This window comes from Emydura macquarii, unplaced genomic scaffold (genome assembly GCF_026122565.2).
Source record: "Emydura macquarii macquarii isolate MOO-44397 ecotype Brisbane River unplaced genomic scaffold, CSIRO-AGI_Emac_v2 contig_1876, whole genome shotgun sequence".
Lineage (NCBI taxonomy): Eukaryota > Metazoa > Chordata > Testudines > Chelidae > Emydura > Emydura macquarii.
In genome coordinates, this window is record NW_027132013.1 from 20,324,545 (window position 1) to 20,337,870 (window position 13,326).

The following is a 13,326-nucleotide window of genomic DNA, read 5'->3' on the forward strand; positions in this document are numbered from 1 at the left end:
TAGTGCCCTGTGACAACAGAGCTCCAAAAGACCTGTTGAATTTAAAAAAAAAAAAGAAAAGTTTCCTTTCCACCTATTTACCATCATGGGAAGCAAGTAAAAGGAGTTTCTACAGGAAGCTGGCTGGCTGAGTTCCTGTCTGAAGGATTTCAGTGTTGCTAGGTTTTCATTATATTATATAATTAAGGAAGGTGTTAGGCACTCTTTTTAATAATTATTACAAAATCGAAATAAGCTTCCTCAGACCACAGCTCCACATCTTTTTTATTTTCTCCTCGGCTTCCCTTAGCATTCTACTCAGAGTACACGCTTTTCAGACTTTAAAAGTTCTTCCTAACTCTGCCCTGCCTTCAGCATGCCTCTGACCGCACTGGCTCCCATACATGCTTCTGCTCCCCATTTTCCAGACTTCCCTCCCTCCTTTTTGTCTGTTGTGTTTTTCAGATCATAAACTGAAAGTGAATGAATCTTTCATATTGAAAGAAAAACCAAGAAAGAACAAAAGTAAAGTCTCCATAAAAGAAACCAATGTCCATCTCTGCTGTTCCATGCTGCATCAATTCTACATCACAAAATGGCAATTGCCCAGGCAGATAACTAGATATTTAAAAGGAGCAGGACATAGAAAATACAGAAAGTCTATAACAATTAAGAAGCTACACACACTTCAGTTTCTATCTGCTCCTGACTTCATGTCCCCTTTCATGGTACCCTCATGCATGGGACAGCTTCCCAATGAAGATTCAAGTGCGCACTCTCCATCTTCAGAAACCGGTTCCATGTGAGTTCTGAATTCTATTCAGGGTGAGAAAACAAAAAAAAACAATGCAAAAACAAAACAACAAAATGCAAAAGAGCTCAAAAGTTTATTTTTCTTATTTCATTTTGAATGTTCAAAAGTTATCAGTTTTGGCGGGAAGGGGGAAAGAGAACCACACATAGGTTGCAAAACAGCCCAAAGGGAATTATGAAAAAATGTCACACTAAGTCACTTCATCATGTGTACACACTTCTAGAAATGCTGATGCTATGCCTCCTGGGAGTTCAGTTGCCTGGTGTCCCCATTCTCCTCTATGGGCCGTGCTCCCAGACTGACTGTTTCTCATGATGTGCAGACTATAGAGGGAATTGGGAGCATGAACTATCCAGACTGCAATTACCATGAAGCACCATAACAGCATTTCCAAATCAAAATATTTCACATTTTAGTTGAAGTTTTTTGGTTTTCAGATTTCCACCAAAAGAAAAAAAAAAAGTTTAAACAAACATTTTTAAGCCAGCTCTACACAGCACTTTATAGGATTGGACCTGATCTTGCACTCAGACCTTCATGGACAGATCCTTATATCCATGCCAAGTGCCAATGTAAACAATGAGACTCCACCCGGCAGAAAGGTTTGCTCACATGGATCCAGTTGCATAATTAGGGTCTTAAATGGTCAGCTCTTCCAGTCAGGAACAGAACAGTTATTTGTTTGACACAGAGCATATAGAGTGCTGCAGTACATAAACAATAACACCCATTTGTCATCTCAGTTTTGCTGAACCTCCTTGCTCTTGCATTACGAGAACTATTTTATACACTTCTGTCATATTCTAATATGATCTTTTATCTACAAATAAAATATTATTCTCTCAATTTCTCCTCATCTGAAAGCTCTTCTTGTCCCCAACCACACACATGTATATTGCACTGAATCACTTATTTTCTTTTTCTCATGAGTCATTTTGACCAAAGGCAACAAAACCTTAACTCAGTATTCAAGATGAGGATTCTCCACCAGTTGACATAATTGCATTATATGTTCCCCTTCCCCTTATCTTGTTCTGTGTCCTTTATAAAATCAGGTTTATTTTATAGAAAAAGTGAGTGCATAGCTATTAGTCAATTTATACTCAGTTGTTACCTAGGAAGAAAAATCAATTATATCTTGTCAGGTAATTAATACAGCTTATACCCCATGGTCTGGTTGCCTCTGGAAGCTCTTAGCCATTTCATACAGCATACTCCATCTGTCATCTTTCCTGATCCCCCACAAGGTCATAGCGCAGAGTATGCAAATTAGATCCTACGGCCAGTTATCTTAGCAATTCTTTCCTGGGGACTTGGGTAGATTTCCAGTTCCTAATTAGAAAGTACTTTCTTGTGGGAAGTGATAACTAACTCTATAAGTCATTTTTAATAGCTCTTACCTACTCTTTTGATTTCCATGTGATCAAGCCCAAAGCCAAAGATTTTTGGAACCTAGATACCAATAAGTTATGCAAAACAGGAATGGTCTCTCAGTTCCATAATATAGGCATCCAGTTACGGGGCAGGTCTACACTAGAAGCGCTACATCAGTGCAGCTGCACCTGATGTAGTTGCACTGCTGTAACTCCTCTGGTGAAGGCACTGCATGCTGACAGGAGAGTGCTCACCCGTCGGTATAATTACTCCACCTCCGTCTCCCATCAACATAGTGCTGGTGTGGACAGCACTTAGGTCGTTGTAACTGGTGTCGTTCAGGGAGTGTCACACTCCTCAGCGACATAAATTAGATTGACTTAAGTGGTAGTGTAGACCTGTCCTGAGTTTCTTTTCTACTCCTAAAGAGCTTCTCACTAGACTTTACTAAGAACATGTTAGCATATACATTCTTTGTAAATGTTTGTTAGTTTAGAAGTTTCATTCATCTCCTATTTCCTTCCAAACCAGTTTACTGCTTTCAAATAATTCTGAGGCTGGGTCTACACTGCATACTTGCTTCAGTATAACTATGTCACTTAGGGGTGTGAAAAATCCACACCCTAGTGACATCGTTAAACCAACCTTAACCCTCCCCCAACCCCATGCAGAGAGCGCTATGTTGGTGGGAGAACTTTTCCTGCCAGCATAGCTACTACCTCTCACTGAGGTGGACCTTCACCATGTACTCACTCCTGAAAGGCCTCAAACAAAAAATATTCTGGATATTTTAAGAGACAGGAAAGCTCCCACAGCCAATCTTTCCTGTCCTAGCAGAAGAAAACTTGAGAGTTGTGCTGTATTGAGATGGAATAAATAGGCTAAAAGGTGTTAACATAACCCAGTCACTGTCCAACATCAAACAGTGTTAAACAAGGTTTGAAGATTGGTATACGGAGATCTCAGCCTGCTGAGCATCATGGCAAATACACCATTAAAAAATAATGTTAAACTTTTATGAAAGATACAGGGAAGAATGAAAAACAGCTAAAGCATTTGAAATGTAAACTGTTAAATATTTTCATTTTAAACAGCATCCTTTGTTCCCTTTTTCTTTAGCTGTAGGCAGCTTTTAGAAGGAAAAACCCCCATTTGACAGTCTCTTAGGGCTGGTCTGCACTAGTTTTGTCGACAAAAGTCAGCTTTTGTAGACAAAACAGTGGAGGTGCACACACTGAAATGCCAACATAATAAAACCACCTCAACGAGAGGTGTAGGGATTATGTCAGTGTAGTTAGGGCAACGTCAGTGTAGACATTGCATTCCTTACATTGGGTGTTGGCTGGCATTCTTGCCAATTTCACGGCTCCAGAAATTGATAAGAAAGCTGAGGCAGCTGAACCCTGCTCCCTGGAGGCGAGAAGCCCTGGGCGGCTTCCCCCAGCTCCTGGTGCTGAATACGAAGTTGGAGGGAAAAGGGGGCACCTGCCAGGAACCCGGACTCTCAGCAGGGAGCTGTCAGCTAAGAGAACAGGCTTTCAGTTCCCCACACTGCCCCTCTTAAGTTGGTGGAAGCACTCCTGGTGAGGACGCGTACCACCAACCCAAAAGGAGGGTAGTATGGCCATCAGCAATCGCAGTAATTAATGCGGTGGCTGTAAGTTGACCTCACCTAGGTCAACTTATCTTTGTAGCATAGACAAGGCCTTAGATTGCAATAAAGATGTTAATAAGTGTCCTTTTGAGGAAAAGAGGTTAGTTGAAATGGGCTGGAGATGTCATTGCTGCTGCTGTTAAAGTCCAATCTTGAAGGAAAAGCTCCCTTATTTGACAGTATCAAAGATGGTAATAACTGTCATCCCAGGTGATGTTTGGAGTTTAGCTGGATCCAGCATGGTGGCAATGACATCTGGGTCCCTCTCTCTGGCCCCGTCTGGTAAGACATCCCTCAGTACTAAGACAAAGAAGGTCCAGGGTCCCAGGAGACAGTAGCCATGATGGTGAAACTCACTACAGTATTTTCTGTCTGTTTTTTCCCTCTGTTCTTCTTTTCGTTCTTTTTTATTTTTTCCACAAAAATATTTATTTTAAGGACCTAAAAAGGGAGTGATAGATGGAATAGCTCATCCCCTCATTATTTTGTTCAACAATTAGACCCAATATCTGATATACCTATTTTGGCTCATTTACTTGTGGCTCCACATTTTTTGCTTTTAACAAGTATGATTCAAGGACTGTGTTAAAATTATATTATCTTGTTCTTTTTGTTTAGACTAATCCAGTTATTCTGTCTCCGTCACACTTTTTCCCAGCAACATTTGTTATTATAAGTTATTGTAAGATCTTATGAACTTTTAAATAGTTTTTACAGCTGAGATCACAATTTGGGTACATTTGTAGTCTAGTTGTCACAACAGTGGCCTACATACTTCATAAAAACCACGCACTTCTCTTTTTCTTCAGATACAGAAGACTCAGATATAGGAGAACAAACAACATAAATCTCCAGCAAACGGAAAATGGGGGGGAAGAGGGCTGTTCTGTGTCCAACATTAAATATTGTTATGGAAGGAGTTACTAGATATCACTCTTCCACACAATCTTACAAATTTGTTTTCTTCACACGCAAGCAGGGTACAGGGTTTGAAACACTATATTATTGTTAGTTTTGTCACACAGTTTCTTTGGGGAGGAGCTGTTGCAAATAGCAACAGAGTTCATACTCTGTGTTTATCTATCTAACTAGAGTTAATTCTTGATACAAAGTTGTTTCCTGGGAACCAAGCACTGGTTTGGGGCTGCAAGTCCAGAAAGAGGATTTTGCCTACATACCATTTGCGACCCCCTCTGTTCAAAGACTGGTGTATATAATGGAAATAATCAAGTTGCCTAAGAAGATAACTGTATCACTGATTTTTACTCAAGAGGAAACCAATCTCCAAGGCCCTGCCATCTGCTACTGCTCAGTAGAGGGGAAATATTTTCCAGCTTCATGAAGGTCCAACCTCCCAACTGATGGAGACTAGTAAAGAGCTGAAGTAGACTTAAGTAGTTTTATATACAGGGCAAAAATGTTTCCTCTGGAACACCATCCAGTTCTTTTCACTAGGCCTTTCATGTTGCTGGAAATTGATCCTGAATTGCAACCATCCTGTTAGGAATCTGTAAACTGATTAAATGACTCAGCAGAAGGGGGCAGAGGGGGAATAGTGGCAGCCAGCAAAGTCTTGATCACAAGGGATATTATTTATAACAAAATACCAAGAAACCATCTGCAGATCCTGGCACACTTTTTTGTAGTGAGGCAGGGTGTTTCCCACAGCTTCTCTATGAGCACATCATCCCAGTGTTTCACTCTGCATTGGCTCCCCACTGAATACAGAGTCCAACTCAAGTTCTCTGTCCTGACATTCTGAGCTCTCCATGGGATTGGCTTTAGCTACCTAAGAGATCACCTCTGCCTCCATGATTTTCCACAATAGCTACCTTCCACCAGAGCAACGACACTATCAACCAACAGGGTAGATTTAAGACAGAATTTTCATTGGAATTGGACTGAGACTATGGAACAAGATATAAGAATGACCATTGACTTCATTAAATGGAACTAAATGGAAGCCATTTTCAAAGCATCTAAGTCTCTTTGGAGACTAAGTCCCATTTTCAGATGTGACTAAGGCACTTAGTTCAGTCCCATTGTCTTTCAATGGGCTTCTAAATGCCTACATTACTTTTGAAAATGGGATTTAGTGTTTTTGGAAGTTTTACCCTCTCTCTTTTTATCCATTTCTCTTATGAATCCTCAACAAAATTGTGTAGTAAGTCCCAGTCAGTTACATCTGACCAATCTCACTGAAGACAATACGACTGCAAAAGGGCAGCAGAGAGCAAAGTTTTACTTACACAACTTCTCTAACAGTGAATTACAAGGAAAGAACCCAGCTTGACTGAGTCCAATATGAATTCTGAATGTATAAAGTTAGTAAATTTTAAAAAAATATACACACACATACACACATTATTGAACACATTTTATATGGAAAATATTGAGAGCCAATAAGTATAGAACCCACAATGCAATTCTCAGAGGGTCACTTCTCAGACGGAAGCAGCACTGTAATGTTGCATTAACACAATGCAACACAAATTGCATATACCAGATCTTATTTTACGAACTGTTATATAATGTAAAAGTCTTTACTGTGAAAGTTCATTTTACTTGCCATCTTTTTGGTGTATTTGGTGATCTTCTTCCTTCAGTGGACCTGAAGTTGATATCACAGGATACAGAGCAGGTTTCTTTTAACATCTTCAGTAGAACCATCTCTGAGCAACACAAGCATCCTCTGGGACTTAGATCTATAAATACAAATAAATACACATTTAAATAATATTAAATTATTATAGAATTGCAATATGAGCACAAAAAAGGTGACAAGAACACTCCAAAAAAGAATACGCCGCAGATCTTGCAGCGTGTTTATGTAAGTGCAATGCTGCCCTCCATTGGATGGAATCAGATCTGCTCCAGTATTGATACACTGATTCCTTGGCAGATCTAGGGAAGCTGCACCTCTAGCTTGATAGGCAGAAGCCTATGTACTGGGAGTACAAGTTCTTATTAAGATGCCACTCAAATGCAACAAGCTGATGATCATGATTGTTAGCGTATGCTGTCGTAATCCAGCACTTGACGTTTTGTGGCAATTTCTACCTTCACAAACTAATGCAGGAGGATATAAACAGGAATGCCATAACATAATGCTGCCTTATGTGACTGCAAATAAATTGATCAGCACGTTCCCAAAGGAACTGAAACAAAAATCTTACTAGCAACTTTAATATTTAAAAAAAATTAAAAGGCCAATATCACTATTACCACACAAAACTGCAGCCCACACTAGGCCAGAGCACAAGTAATTTAAACACATGGGTCCAAATTCATCCCTGATGTAACTGCATTGACTTCAGTGGAGTTAGATCAAGGATGAATTTGGCCCACTGGATCAAATCTTGCCCTTATTTATACCCATGCAACCCTTTTTAAGTTATGGGTGCAACTGATGCCCAAGATATGGACCACGCTCTGTTCAAATACAAACTAAGACACAGAGAGACAAATTCAGGATGGATTTGCCTCACTCCATTGGTTACACAAGAGATAAATCTGGTTCACTGAGTCATAAATGAAAAAAAACCAACAATAAAATGAATGATATATAGCCCATTAGACTTAAGCAGATTTCAGCCAATGCACCTCTCCTTTGGATAGTTACTTTATTTAGATGTTGTTCACAGGGACATACACAGCTCATTTTCACTAGGATCCTCAGAAATCAGACAGACTTACCCCAGCAGGCTCTAGTGCCATACAAACAATATCACACAGGAGCCAACCTAAAACAGTGACACTACTGAATCACCACCACTTCAGGTGGTTTTGCACTGGTGGGGCTTTTAAACCGGAGTCTGCCTCTGTCATCTCTCTTCACACTAATAGAAAGTCAGGATTAACTTGTTCAAGTTTATGGAGCTCTCTGGTATAAAACTAATCCAACAGGAGAATCAGGCCCACAGAATCAAAAATGACTTACAATCAGGCAATGTTGGTCCTACTTTAAAAAAAACTGGTAGCCTATCTCAGCCACTTGGGAATTCTCCAGCCAGCTGCATCCCCATGGGCCTCGCTCTCAGTCACTTTTAGTGCTAGGTACTTAAAATTTAAGCACAGGTTAGCTAACCAACAATTGAATCCTGGAAGAATAGCCCCTTATAACTGTCGTCATGCCATGCCCACCTCCCAAGCAGCACATTTTCCTTTGTTTAACAAGCCTGTGCAGGCTAAACAAACAAAAAAACAGGGTCAAAACATTCAACAGAACAAGTAATGTCCTGGTTTCCACAACATTTAACTTTTCCGAATTAAACTTTTAGAAATGGCAAAAATCTAGTTTTAGCATTTTGCAAGGAGGATCCTAAAACTGCATTTCCCAGTTTTCTTAGGTGTGGTATTTGTGTTTTATTGTAACCCTGACAATTTTTCATAGAGGCCCATGTGGAGACCATAACTGAGCATTTTCTGGTTTCTAACACTCAATTTGGGAGGGAGAAGGGTGTAACCTTCGCATCCTGGATGAAGATGGGAAGCCAAAAAGCAAGTTGTGCAGAAACAAGCTTAATTGCAGGTTAAGAAAGGTGTTTTTGTTTAAGCAAGAGACTACAGTGAGAAGCCCACTACATTTACTTCCTCCTGTTGCTCTTCCACTGCTGCCTTAGCATTCATCTGACTGACTGCTGTCCTGGGCTCTTCCTGACATCTTACCTCAGGAATGCCTCTTGTTGCCTGCCTGCCAGTGCCTGAGCTCTCAGCTGTTGTTTCCTACCAGTTGCCTCTCACTGACCTGTCCCTCTATTGCTCACCTTCCTATAACCCTGTGTTGTCCTACCACCTCAAGCCAAGTATCAAAAACTGTTATTTTAAACTTTCAAAAGAGCCAGAGCCAGGAGGAGAAGGGCAATTTAAAGTTGCCTTTCCCTGCCCCCTTCTCACTCTGTCTTAAATTCTTAAGAATCTGTAAAGGCAACTCCCCACTCTCATTCCCAATGCCAAACTGGATTTTAACCAGCTGAGTAGTTGTAGCTGGGCCTGGAGAGTGAAGCAGTGGCTAACACACACCCTTTTTTTTAAAGGAGTCCTGCTTTTAATAACCCCATCTGTAAAAGAGCTCACTCACTGCAGGAGTACCTCTACATGGCCAGACGTGGCATAGCAGCTGTCTCCCCTGCCAACAGTCACTCCATTTCTGCTGTGGTCTCTCTTCCTGCAACTTGGCCTTCCAGCCAAGTCAGACTTAGTCCATCCCTTCCAGGATAAGAGAGCTCAACCCAGCTGCAGTCCAATGACCTTGGTCTCTGGGATCTGTGGTCCTTACATCCCTTAGCCAGGAGGCTTCTCCTCATCTTCCTCAGTAGCTGGTAGGAGAACCCAGGCCCTCCTTCTACTCTGGGTTCCAGCCCAAAGACCTCATTGCTAGCAGCTAAGGTCTACTTCTTCAGACTCCTTGCTGACTCCCTAGTCCATTTCCTACCTCTTCTATCCTATACTGCAGCCTCTTTCCACAACAAACTTCCAAGCTCTATAATCACCACCCAGCTCCCCAGCAGGGCTTATCAATTAAGCCTGCCTTTCTCTCTCTTTCACAGGTATGTTAATTGACCTCTCAGGCCCACATTAATCCCTTCAGGGCCTGTGTTGAATATACATCCCTTCACACCCTTCCACAGAAACATACCCAGCTCCGCCTTCTTTCCCCACTGATCCCCTGTGAAACCATAATCTTCACTCCCCATGCTTGAAGGAAACAATATCTTTCCCCAGGAACACCCACCCGTGCCTCCCTCTAATCAGCTCCAAGGAACTCAGCCTTCCTCCTTTAGCATGACCCCAGCAATCTCAAGAACAAAAGCTAGCACCCTAATCTCTCCCTTCTTCCCTCTCTCCAACCCTCATGCTCCTCGGGAAATCCACCTTCCCCTAAAATCTCCCCAAATCAATTAAAGTCAATGACTAAGGCCCCACAACCCTTCTAAAATCAATTACAGTAGCCTCTTTTTTCACAGTACCTCTTTGTATAGGGCTCTTGCCACCACTCATTCTCTCTTCTGGATTCCCCAGCTCCTCCTGCACCAGCTGTTGAATGGTTGTTCGTTGGCCCCCAGTCCTCTGCCCATTTTGTGAAGATTACATGGCTCCAACCCTCCACTCTCCCTCTTCTTAAAAGAATGGGAGCTCAGAGGCTGCTTTGGCTCTTCTCTCCTCTCCTCCTGAAAAATAGCTTGCAGGGAACACATTTTCAGTTTGTTATCAAATATATTTTTTCTTCATAACACACTAATTCTAAAGGTCAATTCTTAAGAGTCTTAAGGGCCTGAGGTTACCTACTCCCTTTGCTTCCTGCCATCTGCAGGCCATTTATCTCTGCCACCTGCCTCTACAACCTTCCCCTGTTCCCTGCCCACCACTGTCCTAACCTCCTGCTGCTTATGGCTGCCTCTTGATCCCCTCTCTTCTTCCCTCCTGTCCTGTCCCCCTTCTGCCTTTTAATGTGCACCTAGGACTGCCCTGTACCCTTGCTGCCTTGGTCCTGCAGCTGTCCTGCACTCCTGTTTAGACTTTTCTTTACAATTCTTCTATTTTATTCCTGTGGTCGACCTCTCCAATAGGTCTTTAAAAAGCACTTAATTCAGGAAAGCAAGAAAGGGCTAGAAAATGTCTCTCCTGGAACAATTTGGCTTGACAGAACTTAAGACTGGCCATACTGGGTCAGACCAATGGTCCATCTTGCCCAGTATCCTCTCTTCCGCCAGTGACCAGTGCCAGATGCTTCAGGAAGATTGAACAGAACAGGTAATCATCAAGTGATCTATCCCGTCATCCATTCCCCACTTCTGGCAAACAAAGGCTAGGGACCCTTCAGAGCACAGTTTGCATCCCTACCCATCCTGGGTAATAGTCATTGATGGACACATCCTCCATGAACTTATCTAGATTTTTTTTTAAACCCTGTTATAGTCTTGGCCTTCACAACATCCTCTGGCAAGAAGTTTCACAGTTTGACTGTGTTCTGTGAAAAAATACTTCCTTTTGTTCATTTAAATTTCATTTGATGACCCCTAGTTCTTGTGTTATGAGTAAATAACACTTCCTTATTTACTTTCTCCCCACCACTCATGATTTTATAGCTCTCTATCATACTCCCCTTAGTCATCTCTTTACCAAGCTGAAAAGTCTCAGTCTTATTAATCTCTCCTCATATGGAAGCTGTTCCATACCCCAATCAGTTTTTTTGCCCTTTTCTATACCTTTTCCAATTCCAGTATATCTTTTTTTTAGAAAAGATGCAACCAGATCTGCAAGCAGTATTCAAGATGTCGGCATATCATGGATTTATAGAGGCAATATGATATTTTCTGTCTTATCTATCCCTTTCCTAATTATTCCCAACATTCTGCTAGCTTTTTTGATGTGCCTGCACATTGAGTGGATGTTTTCAGAGAGCGATCCACAATGACTGCAAGATCTTTTTTTGAGTGGTAACAGCTAATTTAGACCCCATCATTATATATATGAGTTGGGATTATGTTTTCCAGTGTGCATTACTTTGCACTGATCACACTGAAATGTGGGGTTTCCTTTCTATCCATGTTAAGCTGTTAAAGAAAATGAGGTTCTAAGCTTTTGATTAATTTTGGGGCAGACTTATGAAAGGAGAGAGAGTGTGACATTTAATTACATTTACATTTCAAAGTGAGTTTTCCTTTAATCTATTTACTTATCTATTGCTCTCTTCCAAATTTTAGACAAGGAATTTCAGAGGGCACAGAAGCCTTGTAAACCTGCATAGCATCCCGACCTCTGCTTTTTGCCCAGGGTCCTCAATTTCTTTGTAGAGGAGGGTTGCTCATTTTTTTACATAACATTAGTAGTTTGCTTCATTCCTGCTAGAGGGGTATATGTGAACTTTTATGGCTCCACAGAAACACAGGGATGTCACAAATCAAAGCTAATGACTTCACACCCAGATCTCTCAGTAGAAGCTGGACTTCAGTGCAAAAATACATTTCCTTCCCTCTACTTACTTGTTTGTTTCTTTCCCAAAACTTTCCCCAATTCCAGAGAACACTAGTCTCATTTTAGGTGTATTTACACTAAAATGTTACTGGAATCAACTAGAGTGCTTCAGTGAACAATATTCTGTATTTGTATCCAAGGATCTCTAGGTGCTTTTCAGACATAAATGAATTTAATCCCACAACACCCCTGTGAAGTGGGTATTATCCCCATTTCACAGAGGTGGGGACTGAGACATTGAGTGTAAGTGACTAGCGGAAGATAATATAGCAAATCCTTAGATGAGCAGAAAATAGGTTCCCCTAAAGCCCCACTTTAAATTTCTCATGCAGTTGAATAAACTCCCAAGTGAAAAAGAATTAGAGGCACATATCTCACTTACAATGAGAGACTAACCTAACCTTTAACATTAATAAACTATATCCCATGTACAGGTTTTGAATGAGCCCTTTGGAACAAACTATAGCCATTGGATGTAGGAGCTACTGAGGTCTCTGGGCCTAAAAGCAGGGACTTGCATGTAACATAGTACATAAACAGACTCACTGATGGTCTGTCACAGCAAGATTAACTGCTGGCAAACAAGATAACCGAACAGTCACGTACATGACACAGTGGCTAGGTCTTTGTGGATATAGTTTGAGTTGCCCTCTTTCCTTATAAAATAGGCAAACCACACCACCGCCTCTCATATCGTTGTTTCTTGTATAACACCGTACTTATTAAAAACACTACGTGAATGTTAAAATATTGAGACACATCATAAACGTTTACTCCCAGCCCCAGAAGCAGAACCATGCAGTGTAAACAAGTTACATTTTAGAAGTGAAGCTGTTCTACTCATGGAGTTTCTCCCTCTACATTCACAACACTCTAGCTAACCTACAGACCAGACCCACTGGCGCGCCTACAAGGCGGTCAGTAGCACTCGCCATCCAGCCCAAATCCAATCCAAAGCCTTGCTCTGAAGCCTCGGAAAGTTATTGTGCGACCAGTAGCACAAGCGAAGTCAGAGGCGCGAAGATCCGTTCAGAGCGCGAGGACCTGCTGTAACTGCCCACCTGCACCTCAGCAGTCACAGTATCTATGGGGGGGGGGGGGGGGGGGGCGGGGGCGCCTGTTACCAAGGGGCAGGTGCCACGAAAACCGGCCCTAACCTCATCGCCGGGCCAATGAACTGAGCGCGCCACGGAGCCCCCGGCTACAGCAGGGGGACCCGGCGAGCCAGCACGGCGGCGGGGCTCGCAGCCATAGGCGACGCCCCCCGGCAGTGAGCCCCCACCCACCCCGCCAGAACAGCAGCGCGCAACACCTTGGCAACCCGCCCTGAAACCCGTCTAACGGCGTCCCCGCCGTTCTTCTAAGCGTCAACCGTCACGTGATACGTCCCCGACTCAGCGACTGGTCATCTGAGGTCTGACCCTGCTCTCCTGACCAGCTGGGTGAGAGGTACGTCATATGACAGACACCGGCGAGGACCAATCAGAAGCTTAGAACCAGGGCCAATTGAACCAGTCAGCGGACGGGT

At 42.3% G+C, this 13,326-nt stretch overlaps 1 long non-coding RNA gene across 3 annotated transcripts; it reads right to left on the minus strand.

Moving 5' to 3' along the window:
• Positions 1–231: 231 nt before the first annotated feature.
• On the minus strand, positions 232–13,219 carry LOC137159486 (uncharacterized). 3 transcript variants are annotated; one of them, XR_010921639.1, is made up of 4 exons: positions 13,111–13,219; positions 9,791–10,002; positions 6,391–6,526; positions 232–795 (listed from the first exon to the last, which is right to left on the minus strand). It is a non-coding gene; the product is annotated as an uncharacterized lncRNA (long non-coding RNA). The 3 variants fall into 3 exon arrangements; XR_010921640.1 differs by lacking the exon at positions 13,111–13,219 and adding an exon at positions 12,956–13,090; XR_010921641.1 differs by lacking the exon at positions 13,111–13,219 and adding an exon at positions 12,860–12,892.
• Between the last annotated feature and the right edge of the window lie 107 nt (positions 13,220–13,326).